The sequence below is a fragment of the Lycorma delicatula genome, chromosome 4 (genome assembly GCF_047948215.1).
Source record: "Lycorma delicatula isolate Av1 chromosome 4, ASM4794821v1, whole genome shotgun sequence".
NCBI lineage: Eukaryota > Metazoa > Arthropoda > Insecta > Hemiptera > Fulgoridae > Lycorma > Lycorma delicatula.
In genome coordinates this window covers 154,922,072-154,946,460 of record NC_134458.1, presented here as the reverse complement: position 1 = coordinate 154,946,460, position 24,389 = coordinate 154,922,072, and the positions used below count along the sequence as shown (strand labels likewise).

Sequence of the window (24,389 nt, the reverse complement as noted above, 5' to 3'; positions counted from 1 at the left end):
AATCAATTTTTTTTTTAATAATTATTCCTGATTGAAACGGCTAGTGTTTGAGTTGTTCCTTAAAAAAAATATCATTAGTCCTAAACTAACCAAACTGGACAAGGAATATGACAAAAGGTTACTTATAAAGCAGTTTAAGTTCTGCTAATTTCATGCATAAATTTCGGTTTTCAGATTTCAACGGAAATATCCATTTTGACCATCACTGAATCCAATTTGATTAGTTTCGGCATGACGTCTATACGTGCGTACGTATGTATCTCGCATAACTCAAAAACGATTAGCCGTAGGATGTTGAAATTTTGGATTTAGGACTGTTGTAACATTTAGCTGTACACCTCCCCTTTGATTGCAATCGACTGAATCAAAAGGGTCCAAAAAACTCAAAATAAAAAAAAATTGGATTTTGGACTTTTTCTTAAATGAAGTAATAAGCCCTCATTGAGATATTTTCAACGACTGGTTCCAGAGTTATAGCCAAATAAGATTTTAATTAATGAAATATTTGAATCTTACAAGAGGAAGGCACATCGGTTCAAATCCGACTTCATCTCTTTTTTTAACTCTTTTTTAATTTAAATATATTGATTTATTAATAATTATTAATCTCCGATTGTAAAAATCTTTTACAATAAATAATAATTCAATAATAACAATAAAAAATATCAGAAGTTATTAATGAAATAAAATTTTATGTACTTTTAATTTTTTTTTAAATGTGTATATGTAATTTAATTGGCGTACAAGGAAGTTATGTGGTTTCTACATCAGATTTTTTTTTAAGAGAAATTAAGCTTCAAAATATACCGGTATTAAGATAATCGCACCTAGAAAATAAACAAATATTCCTTACATGATAATAAACTGTAAAAAGTATTAAAAATAAAAATGTAGGATAAAAGATCGATTAGCAGCGTATCACGTATTAATTATCACGGTATATAAATACTAATACATGTATTAAAGAAGAATGAGATTTTAATATTCTTAGAGAAAAAAGCTGTTTCTAATTTTATAAACAAATCATATTAATTATCGCTGATCAATTTCATGCCGAGTCCGTAATTAATATGTTTTCAATGCAATACATACAAGCTGCTACCATTAAGTCGACTATCATTTCTCGGAAACCTAACTGATTCATGTTCAGTTCGTTTCTAAAATTAGATGATCATAAGTAAAATTAACAAGCGATATCGATAGGTATTACTTACTCCCTTACTATTAACATTCCAAAACGATTTCACCCACGCCCACTCATTCTCTATCGATAGCCATTATTATAGAGTTAAATACGCTTCCTACAATGTCAACGCATCAACAACATGCAGGGTTGAATATTTTTTAACAGCGGAAAGAGCGAATGCTAATGAGATTCATCGAAGTCTAAAACCCATTTACGGCGATGAAACTATTGATCCAAGTGATGTGAATAGGTGGGAAATATAATTTTATACATCATAAGTGGTAACGCGAATATTGACGGAGAACCACAGTGATTGACCGATTTCTGTAACTGAAGTCTTTTTCTTAAAGAGAGTGGTTTGTGATGAGTACCAAAATGAATGGAATGCTACTATCAACAATAAACGTCGTACAGTTAAGAACACTGTGGAGATCTTCGTACAGGAATACCGTCGAGAGGTGGTTATTTGCCGTTTGCGAATAGGGCGCACTAGACTCGCTCACTGACATTTCACGACCTTGACCGATGCATCCGTTTGTGTTCGCTGTGATTGCTAGCTCACAGTACGCTCGCTACATCCTTATGAACTGCCTGTTACGCGGCATTGCATCGTAAATTTAAATTAGTTGCTAACATCCGAAATATTTAATTATCGAATATCTTACTACTTCTTAAGGCCGTACATCTATATTCTAATATTTGATTATTACTATAATGTGTTTCGTCTATTTATGCAAGATGGTAATTTTTAATATTGTATTTCATTATGTTTTTACTTCGTCTTTAGCATACGACATAGGCACTTTACATCTATGCTGTACTGTATGAGGAATATTTCTCATTATGATACTGCTCGATCTAATTGTTGATTTTATTAATTTTATATAACTGATATTTAATTATTAAGTTTGGTGTTATTAAGTTAAATTGTTTCCTATATAATAGTAGAATTGTGTCCGGACGCTGATAATGACACTTCCTTGTTTGCCCACGAAAAAAAAATTTATACAGACGTTAAAACACCTTAGTAGTCGTGTTCGACAATCCACGGAACCGATAATTCTCCAACAAGAAAACGCTCTTTATCGTGATTTTAAAAACAAAATTCTTTTCCGATATTTTCTTTTTATGTAATATACATCCAGTATATAAATTTAATGCCATCAGGTAATAAAGAAGAAAGATTATTCACATGAATGGATGACAACAATGACGTCTTGCAACATCTAATGTAAAAATACCATTTAAGCATAGGTTACAGACTACGATAGCCGATTGGTCGAACGAGTTACGCAACACAACAGTCACAAAACGAACTGTATGTAAGAGGATCAAACTTGTTTTCAGAGCGCGGTATAGTGAACATTAAAAAAATTAGTTAGATTAAGATAAAGCAATTCTGATTAACCTTAAGAAAGACTCGGATATTTAATTTAGTAATTTTATTTTTTTTAAAAAAAGGTAAAAACTCAAAACGCGAAATCAATCGATTTTTTTCAATATCCTTAAACTTTATAGTAATTTGTAAGTGTAATTAAAACTTAATAGGCTATTTATAATTCATTATTTTTAATTAGATCTTTGGTAATAGCAACAAAGGTCATTCATTTTAGTGCATGATTATTTAATTTAATATTTTAGCTCATGTTTACTTATCGTTAATAATGGTTGTTATTGACGTTTAAATTATCTTACAGATGCACGGAACATATTTTGATACTCTTTATAAAAATGATAAATAAATAATAATCATTGGCCCTAATTATACTGCGTTCAGATAAATGTCAATTTTTTTTATTATTTTTTTACGACAATGTTTTATTAATTAAATAATTTATCTAATATGCATTAAATTTTTATCTAATATGTTTACTACACGAAAGATTAATAAATAAAGAGTAGTTTATTGTTTTTTTTATAAAAAAATGCATGAGTAATACGTAAATTTTTTTATTTTATTTAAATAAATTGTATCGTTCTTTAACCAATCTTTCTTGATTTTATACAATCATTTGATTTTGATTTTTTAATTTGTTCTTTAAATTTAGTTGATTGTAGAGTAATACAACTGGATTTTTTCTTTTGAAAAATCTAGAATGCAGTAAAAAATTAATTTGATATACTTTTCATGGTTCGTTTTTTTACTTTCCCGGCTGTAGCTATAAAGGGAAAGTACGGGTAAGCAACATAAAACTGAACCCGCAACGTAACCGCTGCAGAATCGGTAGGTTATGTTGGAATGAAATTTTATGAATGATACGGATAAATTAAATAACAAAAACATAAAACGTAATTTAAACGTTGCATTTATTTACCTTATTGATACAAAAGCTGTTCAAAATATCCACCCTGGGCATCGATGCACTTTTGTACTCGACTGATCGAGAGACATCTGACGCAAAACGTTGTTGTCAATTGCGGTGATTTCTCGTTGAATGTTCACCTTCCGTTCATCAATATTTTGGGGATTAGATGCATAAGTTCTCTTCTTTAAGTAACTCCAAAGGGCAAAATCGCAAGTAGACAACTCTGGGGAACGTGGAGGCCACTGTCGTCTGCTGACAACTCGTTCATTTGTGAAAGCTGCATGAACGCGATTCAAAAAACGTTTGATGTGTAACACGTTACCACGTCTTGTTGGAAGAAGTTGTATTCTTTTGCATTATCAGTTAATTGTGCATACAATTCTTCGAAAATTGTGAGGTAAACTTGTGTATTGACAATCCGGTCAAAAAATATTGGTCCCGCTATACGAGAACGGGAAACGGCACATCGATCATCAATTTTCTCATCGTGAAGTGAAAGCTCGAATATCTCGTGAGGATTCCTCGCCATCCAGTACCTGGTGTTCTGCTAATTAACGTGGCCGGATAAATGAAACTGCCTCGTCTGACATGAAATGCTACCTCCGGTCTATCTGTCCACCAACAATGTTTTCGAGAAGCCAGTTGCAATAATCAAGTCGTTTCAGTTTGTCTGTCTCCTTCACTTGTTGGACACTTGTAACGCGATATGGTTACAAGTGTCCAACAAGTGAAGGAGACAGACAAACTGAAACGACTTGATTATTGCAACTGGCTTCTCGAAAACATTGTTGGTGGACAGATAGACCCGAGGTAGCATTTCATGTCAGACGAGGCAGTTTCATTTTAATTCGTGAAGAATTTTACAAGATCGTTGGGATAACTTGCGCAATGATTTTTTTTTGGACTGGCAGTAATTCTCCTTTCAATATCGGCAATGACCTGTGGAGTCCTAACGGAAGGTTGCCTATTTCGTTTTACACTTTAAACCGAACCTGTTGCACGTCATTTTTTAACTAAATTGTGTATGCTACTCTTCGCTGAGATATAGGCATTCAAAAACTTTTCTACGAATACTTGACGTGATTCATCAAACGATCCAGAACGAATATAAGCCTCAACTATAGCTAACCTCTCCTGAATTGAATAAGGCATTTTACACTAACAGACAAATAAGGCACTTTACACTGCACTCACAATACTGCCCTGCAACAAAACGAATGCTGCACTGACACGTAACCACCTGACAAACGGCAGCAACAATCAGTAGTAACATATACATCCACTAGTTGCGCTAGTTATGTAAGAGTCTTTCATAAATAGTGTCGGTTAGTGGTTTCATTATGGATTGGTTTTATGTTGCTCACTCTGTATATAGATCGGTAAAAAAGAAAACCTAAAAAAATTGACCTTTTTATAAGTTTTGTGCTTTAAGACATTAAAAAAAAAAATAAATAAATAAAAAATAGATTTAAATAAATTGTAAATAATCGGCAAAAAACGTTTTATTCCGATGCTCCGAAGTCCAGAAAATGTATTTTTGTCAGACAGACGTTTGTGCGTATGTTTTTAAGTATACTGCCCTATATTTGATCTTATAATTCTGGACCCCGTAGACCGATTTTCTTCAAATGCCGTAGTTTGGTACTACCTTCTGGGAAAACAATGTATTAAATTTTTGCAAATATTATAAAAAGAGTTTGGGTGTTTTGGCCGAAATAAAATTTCAAATCATTACTCGGGTATTTTAGCAGAAAATGTTTCTTATAAAAGTCTGAAGTTTTTTATCGAGATCACAGAAATTATCAAAACGTTTTATTTAATATTCACCCCCACCCCAAAAAATGACTATATATTTTCCACTTTTTTAGCTATATCTAACTACAGAAAAAAGTTAATGGGAATTTTTTTGTATCTATATTTTCTTAACAATTGGACTTTAAACCGCTATAAAAACGTTTTCCTATCCTCTCCAATGGTCTATGGTAACAAAAAATAATTTTTTTAACTTACTTTAAGTTTAAATCCATCACCCAAATACCATTGCGTTTAAAATGTAAAACACTTTAATTTTTTGATAGCCCTTACCTCATAGTATTTCTCGAAAAACGTTAGCCAAAATGTTCACCCCATTCCTAGAAAATTACAACTTTGTTTATTTAGAATTATGGTCGAATCTTGGTATTTTTAAAAAGTTCTTTTTTTAAATTTATTATTACTACTTAGGGATTGATTATTTTCTTTAAAATTAATTTTTACTCAAATGCTTCCCCTTGAATTTGGGAGCCCCAAAATGAAAAAACAAGTTTCGAAATTTCAAATTTTTAATACTTAAAACGTAATTTCTTAAACAATAAAGTCACTAAAGTAACTTAATACCATTCTCCCATTATAGAAGCGATCCCAAATTTAAAAAAAAAAATCGGGAAAAAAAATATTTGATTTCAATTTTAATTTATTTAAAGTCAATTTTAATGAATATTTTAATCATTTAACAATTCCCCCCTTATGCATAAGCCCCCAATTTTCAAAAAGTTGAAAACCTATTTTTTGAAATTGTGATTAAAGAAAAAAACTGAAACTGGCTTACTGAACAATTCTGGTTGATATTTTGTAACACATTCGTACGCTACAAAAAGAATTCATAATTTTGGTTAGTTTTTCAATAAGAAGGGATAATTTTATCATAAAAATACAAATAGAGCGTACTTGAATTGCAAAAATTTTACTTTGATTTTTTTTAAAACTTATTATTTTCAGCTGGCTTCAAGTTATATTTTCTGGCATAACCTGACTAGAGTGGCCGAAAAATTTCATTGCCGGCTTTTTGACTGTATTTATACATTTTTTTATAACTTTACATAATAGTGTAATTAGCTGCATTTCCATAGAAATGATGGAACTATTACACTCCCCTGTAATTTTGTACCGTAGTAAAGAGGGGCGTTCTATTGTTAAACAGTTCTTAACAGACATCTGGCCGAGTGAATGAAATTAATAAATTTATTGCCTTGAATAATTTTGATTCTGTATGAAATGTATTAATTATTAAATAGTAAGAATGAAGAAGAGGGCGTGTAAAATAACAAAATACTCCCAAAAACAACCACAATATTCTCTTAAGAGTTGCAGTTAACCGATCAGAATACGGCATTTTCTTAACCAATTACCAGTACGAATAGATTGACAAATCAAAAATATACTATTTTACACCAACCACAGCAGTCAAAGGAACTGAACAATTATAAAGCAGTAAATTCCAACCAATCATATGGTTGGTTAAAAACCAGGGGACTGGTTTTTAACCAACTATAAGGCGTGAATAAATCTTACGAATCGGAATACAACTGAATTTATTCGATCAAAGTACAAAACGCCCCCAAAAACTCGTTAATCATATCATATCGAATCACAAACCAAATATTTTATCAGACACTAAGTTGGAGGTGCATTCAGACAACAATAAGTTATTAGCAAACACAAAAGAGGAAATCATCACCATTTTGATAACCAATAAGAATACCAAAAGTTTGTTCGGCCGTAGTTACAAATCCATTTAAGCAAACCAAATCCATTTACGATTTAATATTCGTATATACTGGCCGTTTGTTTTAAAACGCAACCCAAGAAAAATACTTTTTAGAAAAACGTTAATATAATTATTTCGGACAAAGAGATTGGCAGCACTAGATACTGTTAATGTTTTATAATCAGCTGATAAAATTTTCTATTTCTTTTTCGTGAACAGTTGATTATTTTTGGTTATCTGTATTTTTTTATTAAGAAGAAATGTTTTAAACACAGAAGAAAGGATTTTTATTGTGGAATATTATTTACTTACTAAATCCTTTGTTTAACGACAAGAAGCTTTTCAGTTGCAGTTCCCGGGTACAGAATAAATCTTCAATTCATCGTTTCATAAAGAAATACAGAAGGACTGGTTCTATTTGCAAAAAAAACCATAAACGGTTCTATTTGCAAAAAGACATAGCCGGAAACGATTAGTACTAAATGACGAAACATTGGATGATTGTAGAGTAAGCTTTTTAAACTCACCTAACACATCACTGCGAAAACTTACGCAACAAAAAGGGATATCTCTGTATATTGCCTTTAAAACTACCCGGCTACTTAACTTAAAAGCCATACCGAATTCATGTTATCATAGAATTACACCCAGTTGATTATGCTGCTAGGCTTCACTGCTGTTAATGGTTTAATCAGTTTGTTCGGAAGAGCATTAAAGTGCCGGATAATGTATTATTTTACAGATGAGGCTTGGTTTCGTTTGATCGGTTACGTTAATAATCTGAATGATCGCTAATCCTCACATCATTCGTTCACGATCTCTACAGCCACAGAAAATTGGTGGTGCAACATCCAGGCGAAGAATAACTGGCTCCATATTCTTTGAAAACACTCTTAATGCAGACTTTTACCAATAAATTGTAACGTAATTTATTGCAAATTTAGAATTAAATAACAGAGATTCGTGATTTCAACAATGTCACACGGTAAGAACAATAATGAACCTTTAGATAAATTGGTGAAAGAATAATATCGACTGGCTTATTGCCAGCTAGATCATTTGATCATTCTCCTGCAGATTTTTTTCTCTAAGGATATCTAAATGGTTGTGTATTAAAAAGTAATCCACACACCATTGAAGAACTGAAAGCCAACATAACTCAAGAATTACGAGACACTGGAAGAGGTACAATTAAAAAGGTTGCGCAGAATATGAAAAAGAGGATAAAGGCTTGCACTGATGAAAAGGCTGGACACTTTCAACATTTATGATAAAATGTGGTCTCAATATTGTTTTACATAAATAATTGTAATATTTATAACTAATCGCATTAAATAACGCACATTATTTTTCTTTAAATTGGGTTGCGTTTTAAAACAAACACTCTGTATTATATACATACATACATACACACACACATAAAATATATATATATATATATATAACACACTAAAATACATATATTATAAAATTTAATATAAAAAACTATCTAATTATATGGATTTAGTACTTTTTGATAGTTTCTTGTACACGATACATTAACTTAATAGCAGATTAATTTTTATGTGCTTTTAAAAGTAACAGCATTATACTTAGCAGTCTTGAGAATATGAAATTTAGTCTCTAGGAAATGCGAATTCATATTTACAAATCTACTGTCGTTTTACCTGTCACAAAACCCAAACCCGTATAGTGTTTTTTTTTAATTTTTACCGTTCATCAGAAAGGCAAGTTGGTCGATAACACACGAATTCAATGGCAGAAGAACGTACGTACCAATTGCAGATTTCATACAATGAAAGGACGGAGAATTTTATGTTAACAGGAGCCCATACATTGGGAGTAGGTTGAGGCGGTACATGAATGATTACAATTTGTCGAACATATTACAGTAGACTTCTCCTTTATGGGTACAACTGAAAAAAAAAGAAAGAAGTTATATTAATTTTCTTAGAACACGAATATGTATGACGTGCAAATTACTCTCGCTTCCACTCCCTTGCTATTTAGCTCTTCCACTTAACTCTCTGAAATTTATATACCGCATTCTAGATGCCGTTTCTGCTTGCAAGCACACACTAAAACACATACACGCAAAAAAAACAAGCGTACCAATAGCTTGATAAGACTTAGTTAATTTTTAAAAACCTTAGTCGTTTTTACCAAACTTAAACTGAACTATGTGAACTTTTAAAACGATTTTAAAAGATCACATATATTTTGTTTTAAGAAAATAAAATAAGTGTTTTCTTAAATAAGAGAAAAATTATTAAAACTTTTTTTAATTTTTGGAAATAAATTAAAACAATAACGAATATCGAATTTTATATAATTTTACGTGTAACATGGAAATATATAATAGGATAAAAATAAATTAAACAATATTTAAAACGTATACTCGCATCAATTCCTTTGGAAATCAATAAACAATGAAACGAAAGCGCGAAATTATATCAACACCGTCAGAAATTTATATTTCTATCTTAAAATTCTTTTCAGTTTTTACTAAAGAATCACGAGAGGTTCTAATTGAAACAGAAATTTTACATTCAGGTCGCAAACACAACCCGACTGAGTGGTCATTAGTCTCGATACGTTTATAAAGAGGGACCGACAAGATTAAGATATATATACTTGGTGATCGGACGGTAAAAGTTCGAATATATATCGTAACTAATTATCTTATTGGATAACTTGCTGTATAACATTTTGAAGTATGGTTTCAGACATCCCTTTTCCCAGTAGATTAAATCTCGTTTTAAAATATGAATTTGAGTAGAAATATTTACAGTAGAAATATTTAAATAAATATTTACCACAACCGTCAGTGTTAGAATATTAGTTTACCTTTTTTTCAGTAGCTAATAAAGAAATTGCAATATATCTTTGGTATGGAAATTGTCGACATTATAGCAAATAAGTGTTTAATGTTTATATTTTTAACGTTATAACATTTACGTTAAATATCATTAGTTTCTTTTGCGGTTTTTCTCTTTTTTACTCCGAGAATATCACGCTATAAAATAACATTCAATGCCTGTTTTACTGCATCTTAATTAGACCCGATATTTGAATAATTTAACAGCTAAACGCAACAGAAAGGTTTAGTTCATTAAGTTTAGGTCATACATTTCTTTTTTAAGTAGCTTTTTTAAACCCACCGGGCTGGTCAATTGTTTACTCGTCGGCGCAAATCATTGTTTAACAGCTTATTTTCGAAGTCGAAGGTTCTGAGGTTCAAATCCTAGTAAAGGTTGTTGCTTTTTTACGGGTTTGAATACTTTGGTGGTCGAGATTCAATTCACTACATATTTTATGAATGGTCGATCTGAATTCTGTACAAGACTTCACTTGTCATAAATGTCAATACATCAGGAAAATAAATAGGTTTTAAAATTTACTTTCAAAATAAATAAAAATGTATTTTAATTCTTGCAATCGTCAAATTTTATGATTTGTATTTTCATTTATTTTTTTTAATTTCTATTGGAAAAATAATTTTAACGTGTCATTTTTGTTATCACTTAATTTATAATAATCATACAATTCATAATTATTATGTTTTTATTTTGTACACCCAAGTTACTATTATAAAATAAATATATACTTTTAAAACAATTTTTAACATGTGCAGTTATACTTTTTTGTTTGAACAATTTTCTAATTTTATAAAACAATTTTAAAGTAGAAAAGTAATTTTTGAAAACCACAAATTGACGATGAATTTAACATCCCTTGACCATGATGATGATTTTATCATCATCAAGGTCAAGGACTGACAAGTTCAAGATACGGCAATTTCATGACGTCATTAAATAATTTTAGTGGTCAGTCATTTAAGTGGAAAAATGGTGATTATTCTCAAAATACTTTAAGAGTAATATAAAGAAGATAATGTTTATATAGACTAAAAGATTTTATACTTCAGGAATTATATAATTTAAATAATTTTTATGAAAAACTTTATTTTAGTATCTAGAACGCAAAAGTGTTGCTACTGAAAAATTTTGTCTTATATACATACCACTTAGCTTCTAAGCGACTCGTGTATTAATTTGCTTTTTCTTCTAAACGGAATTGAGTGAGTCCAGCTCCTACGAGCTAATAGGAAAGATTTGTACGACCATTAAATTAACCTAATTATAACTGTATGTAGTTTGGCAACGTAGGACCGATCGGTAATCAGAAAAGGGAAAATTTGATTTGATATGGAACGGTATTCTCGCTTTCAATCGCCTCACTAAAGAAATGAATTCTTGACAAATAAAAATCCTGAAATTTATATTCACCAATTAAGTTTTATCAAATATTAATTTATCGATTTAAAATATCGAACGGACAACGAATCTTCTTTCGTATTTTTACGCCGTGTAGATCTAAATATGACTATACGAATCTAATAAAAACTCAAAAAACAGTTTAAAATAAGGTCTGAAATGTTGTAGGTGATAACGTAATACAATGGGCTCGCTTTTGTAAAACTTTTAACGCGATTGGTAAAATGCTTTATTATTAACAAGCGATTGAAGTCAATGTACTAAACAAAAAGTTCAAAAAAACGATACCTTTTATCTTTCTAACTGTAATAAAATATTTTTTTAAAAACTATTAAAAAATAAAGATTTATATCATCAAACGTACAATAATAATATATGAAAATGACGCAATTTTTTTTTTTTAAATCTGAGGAACGATTTTATTTTTATAAAGCCTCAAGCTCAAGTGTGCATATTTTTTGCACAGATAGTAAAATTTTAATCATTTTCACGAGTGGACATAGGTAAATAAAAACAAAATCTTATGAAATAAATGCAATCGATTAAACTTCCGCAAAGTTTGGTCAAAAAATCATACATTAAATCGATATTTATCAAATATTATTAATAGAATATTTAATCCAGTCAATATATAAGTAAATATTATACATACATAAATATGGATCAGTACATTATTATACATAGATTATTTATAAGGATAAAAAAGCTGTTTGCATGGGTGAACCACGAGAAACCGTAATAAAACCTTGATTAGAGCAACATCGCGAAATACAAAATTGTAATTATTATTAATAATATTAATAAAAAACAACAATAAAATTAAAAAAAAAATAATTACAAGTGGTTAAAGTCCATAAGTCCATATTAATACATAATAAATAAACGAAATAATAGTAAAGCAAGCATGTAAAGATAATATAAGCTATAAATAAAATTAGTACAAATAAATAACAATAGAAAGGCCTTAATAAAAATTATATTAACTCATTATTTCTACATGTTAAAGATGAATATACAAGAAAACTGAGGTTCTTTAAATTTTAAATCACATCTAGAGACTAATATTGGTTCTGTAAAAAATAATTTTAAATAAAAATGTTCAACTTTAAATGGGTTTCAATTTTTTTTTAAACGGATTGATGATCGGTACTTTTCTATTATTACTTTTGACATTCCGAATTTTACGTTTCGATAACGAATGTCACCCTTAAGTATATACAATAATATCCCACCATTTTAGGATGATATTAATCGGTTTTCAATCTCAAGACTAAAAATCTGTAACTTATGATTCTGTAAATGAAAAAATCTGTGTAACTTACTGTGAACCCGTCATAATAGAAATATAGGGGCTCACATTTTACAATTGGAACGATGCCAATTATTTAACATAACATTCATGTTTATTCAGTACGGATGTTTTAAGGAGAATTGAAAGGAAGGATCGACGGACGATATTATCGGATTAAATGTGATAGAGGAACTGAATTTACGCATTTAAAAATCACAATTACTATTTCGTAGATCTTGATACGGGTGCTCATATCTCAAAGGATCGAAATGATGTGAATGGTCTGTTAAAAGATATCGCGAAACCGAGTGACATCACTTGGAAAGTTATGCGAAATTCTTATGGTATTGTCAAATCGGGAACAACGATCCTTTTTACAAAATATTTACAGTTGTAAAAGACACCTGGCGCAGGGAGTGAATATCTAACTGCTTGTATAGTGAATATCTAACGTAATCGATGTAATTCATTTGTTCTATAACGCGTTTTCCTTTTTTTTAAAAACAAAAGTGTGTTGTATGTATGTGCGCGCGCGCACGTGTAAATCTAATTTCTAATTTTTTACAAACTTAACCTTCCTTCAAATTATTATTCACAAACTTAAGAAATTAAGATCAGGTCTTATAGTTGTGAAATATGACGAAAGAAGGACAGAATAAGATCCCACTGAAATGTAAAATTAGCATACTCGTACAAGGGACGCCTGAAATGGAACTAAACAACAACTGGAACGTAACGAGAGAACAAAATATCGCACAAAGCAAAAGAATTGTCTTTAATTTAAATGATTAAATCAATTAATGAGCCGATCAATAATAGTATTTAAAAAAGCACTAGTAAAATCTAATTTTCGCATAATTTTAAACTTTAATGCTTAGGGCACCTGGTACCTTGTATTTTTTAATTATTTTTACTTATTTCAAATGTTATTTTATGTATATAAAACAATAAAATAAGAAAAAATAATTTTTTTAGTGGCAAAATTGATTTTTTTGTTAACCACTAATCACTGAAAAATCTGAAGTTTGAATTTTTTTTAATTATTTGTTTTTTTTTTGCACTGTCTAGTTATTATGAAAGGGGAATTTAGTGTTTATACAGGAAAATGTTGTCAATTTTGGTCATATTCAGAAGCCGATGGGCTCACGATTGCGAACTCTCCGGGTAGACTTGAAGAATGTTTCGTTAGAAAATGGTAAAAAAATTTCAGGAAAGGGTCAATTAACAGATAAACTTATCAATGAAATTCAGGGCTACTATGATGTTGCTATAATAAAAAATACACATAGTAAAAAAATCATGAAGCGTCCAATATGGATTATTTATTTTCATAACATCTCGACAGATGAAAATCCTTCATATGGGCTTTGTCCGCGGAACATCATGGGCTATCATCGAATAAAAATTCTGATAAGGAAACAAAAATAGTTTATTAGCATGGAAATAAGAAAAACAGAAAAAGTACTCGACCAAAATATAAAGATGAGGAAGAAAACTCAGACGATGCAGAATATGGTGCTGGGATGTTGACCTGCTGTAAATGACATTTTAATCTTTTTCCGAAATTTGCATTTTTTTAAATAGAAGAACCGTTATCTCATGAACCGCTTAAAGTGGAAAAATGACATTTTTACAATGTGTTTGTGTATGCTTGAGTGTTTTTTAAGACCTGATGATTTATATTTTCTAAGACACATAACTTTTTGTGCAAAATATTAGCTTCAAAAAATAGGAAAATTGAATAAAAATTGTGTGAAAAACCTTTTGTTGTAAAAATATAAAAAACTCAGTAGTTAAAATAAAGACCTTAAATTTTCCTGCTGAATTTCTATTGTGTCCTGAGATAATGGGTCTTAAAGTTAGAAACAATAACATTACCGAGATACAAGGTACCAGGTGCCCTTAAAAAAGCGATAAGGTAGGCCTACAACGATAAAATATTATCTGAGGGAAAATATAAATATGAATTTATTTTAAAATATGAAATGGTGAAATTAAATAAAATGACTACTATTAAAGATAAATTTCCAATGGGAAAACTAACTGCACGCAGTTAAATTTCATGTCTTTTACAAAAACCATCCGAGCAGAAGAGCGAATTATGTATTTATCACACAAAACGAAAAGAAATAAATGTTGAATTAATTTTCTTAACAAAACTTCCTTCGTATTAATAACAATGCAAATATTTAATCCTACCCATAGACTAACTAATTTAAACATGAATTTAAAGAAGCGTATTCTTTTTAAAGAAAAAATATTACAGCCTTCTCAAAATTAACTGTATTCATTACTCTAAAGTAATAAATTACTTTAAAGTAAGCATCAAAAAAGAAAACAAAATCTTCTTTTTGAATTACATCGTACGACCCGCTTGATTGAAAAAATTTAGTACCGTATTATGGAGTGTGCAGACTTAAATCTGTTCGTCTCATGCTAACATGATTTATTCGTAGAAACCGAAACAAATAAAGAACAAAAAATTTTGATTTTTTTTCTAATGAAATTTTTGTGAAATGAATTCTAAACAAAAATGAAAAAATTGTTTGCTAAATAGCCAAAGTGACACGTTGGAAATTTCATAATTTGTTACACAATTTTTACATAATTAATACAAAATTTATGCGACTTTTTTAAAAATTTATTTTTATCCTTAAAAGTCGAATTTGTTACTTTCCAAGCATCACAGCTCTAGAGCTATACTGCAAGAAGGAAGATAAGTATGGTAATTAGTCAAAAAATAGGGTATGGATTTTTTGCATTTCTCGATGTTTCATATCCCAGGGACCCTAAAAAACTAAAACAAGTTGGGGGGGGGGAGATACGTGTGTTGGCGTGTTTGAAGCTTAATAATTTTTGGGTGGATAAACCGATTTTGATAAAATTTTGTACAAAGGCTCATTTATATGGGAAAATTTGTTGCCAAAAATTTGGAGACAAATTATCACAAGAGGATGGGGAAGATACTATCTATGGGTCAATGTTCTAAAAATTTTGTAAACATAACTCTACTTTATATAAAGCTCAGTACATTCATAAATGTTTATCTTGCCATTTTTTAAAAAACGTTTGCCCCCAAATTCTCTCCCATCCCCAGAAATCGAAATAAACAATCTTTTTACCTACTGCTTATTTTTTAAACGATTTTTTTTTGTCTTCCTAAGCAAAATAATAACACAATGCCCCCTCCCAAAAAAAAAATACTTTTAGGGAAATGTTGGGGATGGATGAGGCGATCATAGTTTACCCCTCTTATAGACGTAGTTTTTCATAATCCTTTCTATCGGCGTCATAAAAACAAAGTGCCCTTCAAATTCACCTACCAAGATTAAGCGGATTGAGCTGTGTACTGATGATTCAGTCGGTGAGGACATTTTTTACACATACAATATATAGATGGATAAATTTTGGTTAAAGGCTTCAGGGAGGGGAAAAATTTAAGGAAATAAATTTTAAATAATTTTCGAATGTAATTTTTTTTAGTAATTATAATGTAGATTCCCTTCCGGAAAAAATCTGGAACCCAGAATACCAGATAATCCAGGTCGTTTTAAATAACTTAAATATTATTAACAAAGAGATTTAAGTTTCTATTTGATTGAATGAGTTTTGTTTCATTTTTCCTAACTAAATCGCTTATTTACAGCGTATTTCTTTCCATAAGCGTATGTTGAAGAAAACTCTTCAACATATTTTTAATTATTTATATTAAATTAACTTCAAATATTATATAATAAAAATAGAATATATAATAATCATGTGTATAATAATAAATACAAATCTCGAGATATCTAATACCTTAGTTACCTATTAATGTGACCTATTAATATCTATTACCTATTAATATTTCCTAAGGGCTTCCTAATATGAACCCTAAATGTTACAACAACATCCCTTATGTCATAGCCAGCTACTAACCTATCGAAAACACACCTGTGCGACGTCTTATAACTAATATTAAGACAATTAACCGATCAAAACCAGTCGCTGATTATGATAATGTATATAGATTAAGAAGAAAATGCTCCAGAATAATCCCGAAATTTCTCAAATTGTATAGCGCGAACGCTAGGAGAGGGGCTAAATTTTTGCAATGAAGAATAAAAAGAAATCATGTTACCTAATAATTTTTATTTATAATATCTCCGATTACAACATACATATATTATTGTTTAAAATCTTCTTCCTAGCGCGACTTCTTTAAAAAGAAATCAATATTTAGATTCCCAGCTGCAATCAATAAAAAAAAAAATTACATTCAGATTTTTTTAATTTCTCATTTTAATGTTCTATCAATTTCATTATTATTAATTTATTTTTATTAATATACTATTATTATCTATTATTAATAATATATATTGCATTTAGTGGAGGAAATAAAAACAGGGAAAAGATTATCACCTTACATTACGGTGCGCAAGTGTAGGGGTTAATTGTCTGCAATAATCTGCAATAACTCCATTGTTTGTCAACGGATTTTTATAAATGAGGTGTCATTTTGTTCAAAATAAAATGCTTAATAAATTTCGTAGGAGTAAAAATTTTATCAAACAAATAATTACAAAGATATTAAAGATTAAAAAATTAAGATGGCTGCCATTTTGAAATTTTTGAAGGTGACGTTTTCAAGATTTATTTTATTTTACAGAACAAGGCACTAGTCTTAGATTTCCCAAATTTAATTATAGTAGGTTTACCCGTTCCTGAGAAATATTTTTTTTTTGTTGAAAATCACAAAATGGCGTCCCGAAGGAAAACAAAGCAAAATAGAACTTATGTCGATATGAAATTTTTTGCTCATTTTGGTGTCCTGAATCAGTTGCTGAAGTTCGGCGAATACCTTCCGGAATACTCTGTGTATACAATCACCTTTCTTTTTCCTGTTTAGCCTCCGGGAATTACCGTTCAGGTATTACTTCAGAATGAATGAGCATGATTAGTGTAAGTGTAAATGAAGTGTAGTCTTGTACAGTCTCAGTTCGACCATTCCTGAGATGTGTGGTTAATTGAAACCCAACCACCAAAAACAACGGTACCCACAATCTAGTATTCAAATCCGTACAAAAGTAACTGCCTTTACTAGGACTTGAACGCTGGAACTATCGTTCTTTTTAGTTACTTTCAGCCTTTTTTTTTAATTTTAATAAATTTTTATTAAAAATAAGTTTCACCATTGCACTAGTATTAAAACTTTTTTTTTTTGTCTTCAGTCATTTGACTGGTTTGATGCAGCTCTCCAAGATTCCCTATCTAGTGCTAGTCGTTTCATTTCAGTATACCCTCTACATTTTTTTTTCAGCCATCCGGTGTGTATGCATACACCAGACGGCTGAAAAGTAACTTACACCCCTCTATTATTTTTTATTATTGAGATAACTGGATGCGTTTTCCGGTATTCTTCCTTGTACCGACAGGCTACATCAATAAACGTATTTCACTCTTTTTGATTTTCGTCGGCGGGGGGAAACTTAAAAATTTTAAATGTGACCGATCTTCATTTAATATATCATTTTAAAGGGCTAGATGAAACGAGAAAAGTTATACAATTAAAAATAAATTCTGATCACCCTATCAAAAATGGCGGCCAACAATGAGTTTATTTCAGATAGCTAGAACTACGGTTGTATGCTCCCCTTTAATTTTTGTTGTTATTTGAGGTATCCCGATTCTCTCTTTGGAGATTTTCTCTGATAAGAGAGGCTAACTCAGTAAGCACCAATTTAGAGCCTTCAGGGTGGTTGGGGGCAGCTCAAAAATTTTAAATGGGATATATGATCTCATGTGATACACGTTTTAAAACTATCAGAAAGTAAATAAATTCTGACTATTTAAACCAAAATATTCAGCCACCCGGTATACATATAAATATATAATATATATATATATATATATATATATATATATATATATATATATATATTAACTTCTTGATCAACATTTTTTTATCATATAGTGTGTAAATATATATTTTTTATTTTTTACTAAAAACTGATACAATTATAATTATAATCTTACCATAATAATAAAAATTATATATATACACACACATGCAATCTGTCAATTTTGTGTCTGTTTTCATGCATATTTTTTGCGATCTACTTAAACAACTTCAGCTATATCTCAGCTGTTTATCAACTATTTGAACAAAACAGGTGATATTTTGTTTGCAATAAAAGGTTTTATTTAAAATAAAACATATTATAATAAAAATATTATTAGAAAAAATCAATATTTATTTATGATTAAAAAACTTCAATCGCCGTCATTTTGGAATTTTCAAACTTATTTATTTTGTAGATGATGTTATTGGGTACAAGTATACCTGATATCATTTAAATATCTCGATCTGTTCTTAATATATTTTTTCTACTCCTAATATGTATGTTGCAATCTGTTCTATTTGTGAACAATAAGCAACCTTGTTGCCCAATAAGATGAATATGATATGTATGACTTACAAATAAGGCCTGGATCTTGTACAGACCTAGGCCAATCATTCCTGAGACATACGGTTAATTGAGCCCCAAGCACCAAAGTACACCTGTATCCATTGCCTAGTACTCAAATCCATATAAAAGTAGCTTACCTTTACTAGGATTTGAACCTCAGAACCTTCGACTTCAAAAATCAGCTGTTAAACAATTGATATGCAACAATGATTTTACCAATACACCAACCAAGTGAGATGTTTACAAATAAAAGGCTTAATATCTTATCTAATAAAACATAACTCGATAAAACTAATATTTACGAGACTATTAATGTTAAACTATTTTAACAGCCAAGATTTTGGAATTAGGTACAAATTTACAAAGGTAAAATTTTAAAATTATATATTATAGATGTTATTCGACACACACTAAAATACCTCAATCCATTCACAAGATATAAATTTTTATTGATAAAGCACAAAATAGGGGACCATGTTCCTCCTGGGACACTGTATATAAGGAAAAACTATATAAAAAAATTAAAACTGCATTCTAAATTTTTATCTGTGATGAAAAAGAAAAAATTTTGAAAATGTTTTTCAAAAAAAAAAGAAACAGCATACAGATGCAGCAACCTTCTTTTTCAATTTGTCGTAGAAAACCAAACATTTACTCGTACTATTATACTAAATGATGTAAATCCTAGTGGGCATATAAATTGAGTTTAAATGATTTAAAATTTAACAAACGTTTTGACAAAATGCTAAGAATATTACTGTTGAATATTGATAAAGTTTTTTTTGGTGGAATCTTATACGTTTCTTAACATATACATAAAAGGTCTTTATCAGAAATCTGAAAACCATTACACCTGTATTATTATATTTCAAAACATTAAAAAAATGAATTTCTGAGATAATAAAATAAAAGCAGTTTCAGAGATCTTTAATCTTATTTAAACTTTAAAGAGATATGAGCAAAGATAGAATAAATTTGTTACATGAAAATTATAAAAAAATCCTATTCAAGATATTTAATTAAAATAATAACACTAAGTACATAAAGACATAAAAACTTAAAGAAATCAAATAATATTAATGTAAAATTCAAAAGTAATTATTTTACTATTTAAATAAAGATACATATGAATAAAGATATATTTAATTTAAATCCTTTGTGCCTTCAAAAAAAAAATATTTAAGCAGCCAAATAAGTAAAATTAGGCATAAAATTATAATACAATTTATTTAAACCTCCATAATTATAAATAACAAGTAGATATTTTTGGAATAAATTTAAAACTAAAATACTCAAAAATGAAATGATTAATAGGATCATTTTAAAGCAAATCTAGGTCTTTATTTGTTTAACTGACAATAATAATACTTATCGAGTTCTAACTATGCTGACGAATTTGAAATTTAATGTCGATTCATAAACAAAAAAGTTAAGGGTAGTCCTATTAAGCCAATGTTTTCTTCCCTTATCACTTTCCCGTGAACCTATAAAATTTATTTCATTGTTGGAATTTCTTTGAAGATGAATACCATTTCTTTTTACGACTTTTTAATCAAATTCAACATTAAGTCAGAGTAAAATGTCTAAAAAAGAATTTAAAAAATATGACCTATCAAATAATAATTAATGTGATCTCATTTTTGTCACCTAATTTTGTATTTTTTTAAATGGTTTTTACTTATGTACCAGTTTTAAAGAAATAGCTATTTTAGACAGAAAATTATATATTTGTAAATATATAAATTCGACAGAAAAAAGTGAGCAAAGAGTAATGTAACTCTACCTTCACCCTTTACAGATTACTGTAAAGACAACAGTTTTATTCCCTTGCCATTTTATTTTAGTGAATTTTAATTTAGTGGTAAGATACAACACAAACCAAAGGAATATAAACCTTCGAAGAGATATTAATCATGTAAAAATTTTTGCAACAACATTAAGGGTTTGACTTTTATTTTTATAATAAAATAATTACATTTTTTTTAAAACAATAACAAAAAATATTGAAAAAAATAAAACATAACTTTTATGAAATTAATGAAAAAAATTGCTCCTCATATTGGGTCCAGAATATAATATAGATACCAAATCTTTTTTTAATTTTAAAAGCCCTTTAAGTAAAGAAAAAACATAACAAAAATTTTTAATAATAAGAATTATAAGAGTTAAGAGCTAAAAAATTTAAAAAAAAACAATGTATATTTTTTAGAGGTGATTGATTATAAATTCAAAAAGACTTTTATAAAAATATTCATAGAGGTTAAGCTTAACATATTTTCTTAAGTAAAGTTTTCTCAAAATCTAACAGTTCCTTCAATAAACAAGTTTCTAAAACTACAAAAAGGAAATTTTCAAAAACTTTTCTGCATTTTAGGCCTGAAGTCTAAAATTTAAAAAAATTGTAGACATTTTTAGATATCTTTATTTATATATGAAGTATAAACTTTCAAAAAATTTTGAAAAATATTTAATCGGAAGAGAGATAGAGCAAAATAACAAAAAACATAAATTTCAATTTTAAGAGGGGGTTGATTTTAAAAAAAAATTAATTATTTATATGTGCATTGTAGGTAACAAATTTGTTTTAATAAAGTTTTCCCTAAAATGCCTCTGAAGAAAATCAAAATTGGTTTTTTCACGACATGGCGCCACCCAATTAATGAATTTTTAAGAAAAAATGATCAATGCCCCCATATGTAGAAATAAAAATATTTGGGCCAAAATTGAGGAAAATCAGTGGGATCAATACTGAGATGTAAGGCCAAAAGCAGTGTGAGACACTTGTCACATACATATGTTTTTTTGGTGTAGATGAACCAGTTGAACCCTAAAATGTGAAAATTTCCAAAAAAACTTGATACCGCATTTTTGACATAATCACAACATACTCTTTAATACAGCTATTCTAGTTACAGTCACTGGCAAAATAAAAATCGCTCTTCTTCTTGATCACTTGTAATGATACTTAAATGGCATCAATGATCCATATTCACACATCTTAGTACAAACCTTCATAAAAATCGGTTAAACCAGTCTGAAGATAACGAACAAAAAGATAAATGACAAAAGAAAGTTTGGCTTTTTATCCCTGAATGAAATTCCCCAAATATACAGACAAAGAAACATATTAATGTAATAGAATCATCTAATTAGGACAAGAATGACCACGTCCAAAAATTACAAAAAAGAAAAAAATTTTGTTCACACACCTTTATTGGAATTTGAATAAAACTAAAAACCATCAGAAAGTACCTTAGCTACCTAAGGGGCATTAAATTATATGAAAAAATTTTCTTATCATTTGAGACAAGGAACTCATAAGATCCATATTTGACTGTGATCGAACTTAAATGGCATCAATACCATATATACAGAAATCATTCTTCCAAATTTCAGCCAAATCAGACTTCCAGTTTAGAGATATCAAGCTAAAAAGAGCCAACCCACAGGTATGCGTACAGACATATATCCAAGTGGAATTTCTAAATCCTAAATTGTGTGTTTTTTTGTTATAAGAAGTCATAAAACATCAAGATCTGTAAAACCCCAACATAAAATTTTATCCCATTATTTTCATTATATAATGTACTTTATAGCTGTACAGTACAACTACGTGGAAGAGAAAGTAAAAAAGGCTTGTGGACTGAAATAACACCGACAATTTCTTAACTTTTATTATAAAAAGAGGTAAATTTGATATTTACAATGGATACATAAATAATCCAAAAAGCTCAATCTCCCTCTTTAAATTATTTAAATTTAATTTTTTGTTGTTTTATTTTATCACCTTTTGGTTTAAATATTTTAAAAAAATTTTGAAAGATTATATAATAAACTATAAGTTCATATATATAATAAACTATATAATAAACTAAACTTTATATAATAAACTATAAGTTCACTATAACTTCATATATAAACTATAAGAAAAGGTCTACAATTTTTGTAAATTATAGGGACCTAAAATACAGAAAAGTTTTTTCTTTTTTTTGAAAATTTCTTTTTCTTGTTTTACCTTCTATAAAAGGGGGTGTTAGATTTTGAGAAAACTTTACTTAAACAAATCTGTTCAGCATAAACTACATATAAATATTTTTAGAAAACGTTTTCTTAAATTTTTTTCCCACCACTAAAAAATATATATTCCATTCTTGTTTTTTTTTGTTTTATGCCTTTAATTTTTATTACTTAAAAAATTTTTTTTTCTTCACTTAATGGGCTATTAAGATTAAAGTGGCTTTGGTACCTACAATATATTCTGGACACAAAATGAGAAGCATTTTTTTTATTTCTTTCATAAAAGTTATACTTAATTTTCTCAATATTATTAAACAACTTTCTTTTAAATGAATCTCTTTTTCTTAGGGAACAGTTCTTTTAAAAACAATTTTTTTCCTAAATTTTCCTCACAGAGCAAGGTAACTCCTTAAATCAAGAATCTTTTAAAAGAAATTTGGGAATTTTGATGCTTAAATCTATTTTGATAATCGTGACTTTCTTGCCATAGCCAGCAAAGTCATGCAACACTTTGCAGCTTTTATATATGTATATAAAGTGTGGGGGTTACTTACAGCAAGGATTAAATATCATAAATCACAATTTATGATAATTAAAGACGGGTTTACAATATAGATGTGTATGTGTAAAATAAGAATAAATCAGTAACTTCTAACTTTTTATGAAAAATAAAATAGCTAAATACTTAAATTTGTAATTAGGTTAAAAAAACAACGGCTAAACTAACCTTTTGTAAGTATATTTATATAGCAATTTAAATTACTCATCAATATATGAGGGCAATTGTATGCACCATAATAGTTTTTTTCTTTGATTTCCAATGTTGTATTACCTCAGAGTTAATGAGGTTAGCAAGGTGTAATGTTACTTTATTACTCAAACAAGGATACAATTAATTATAGTTTAGCATAAAAGGTAAAATTCAAATTAAATTATTATGTAAACCGTAACATTTAAATACAAAATTTGACCAAACAGATAAAACAAGCCTAAGGAGATAAAAATGTTAAATATTAAAACAGGAAACAACTGGCAGGAAATTTTTTTTTCTTTTAATAAAGATTGTTTAATATTAAAGAGATCAATAAATGTTCAAACAAAAACATCCTAGTTGAAAGACGAAATCTTAGAGCCATAAGATTAAATAAAACTGATTTACACTTTGTGACACTACTTTAAAACTAGCCATTATGTTTCTGTTTCTGTAAAAAGAGTTTTCTACAAAATAATGTGGAAATGATAAAAATAACCTGTGAGAATTTGAAAATAAAAAAATAATAAAACAAACTTTGACTGAATAAATATAAATTTACAGCTACTGGATATTAGTGCAAAAA

General features: G+C 28.8%; 1 protein-coding gene and 1 long non-coding RNA gene across 4 annotated transcripts in view; one reads left to right on the top strand and one right to left on the bottom strand.

Annotated features, from left to right (window-relative positions):
* Window positions 1-24,389, top strand: part of LOC142323991 (uncharacterized) — a 119,161-nt gene that overhangs the window by 60,712 nt on the left and 34,060 nt on the right. The window lies entirely within an intron of this gene.
* Window positions 1-24,389, bottom strand: part of LOC142323992 (uncharacterized) — a 109,551-nt gene that overhangs the window by 71,293 nt on the left and 13,869 nt on the right. For both annotated transcript variants that reach the window (XR_012756193.1, XR_012756192.1), the window contains exon 2: window positions 8,795-8,934. This is a non-coding gene — a long non-coding RNA (uncharacterized LOC142323992). The remainder of the gene's footprint in view (window positions 1-8,794; window positions 8,935-24,389) is intronic.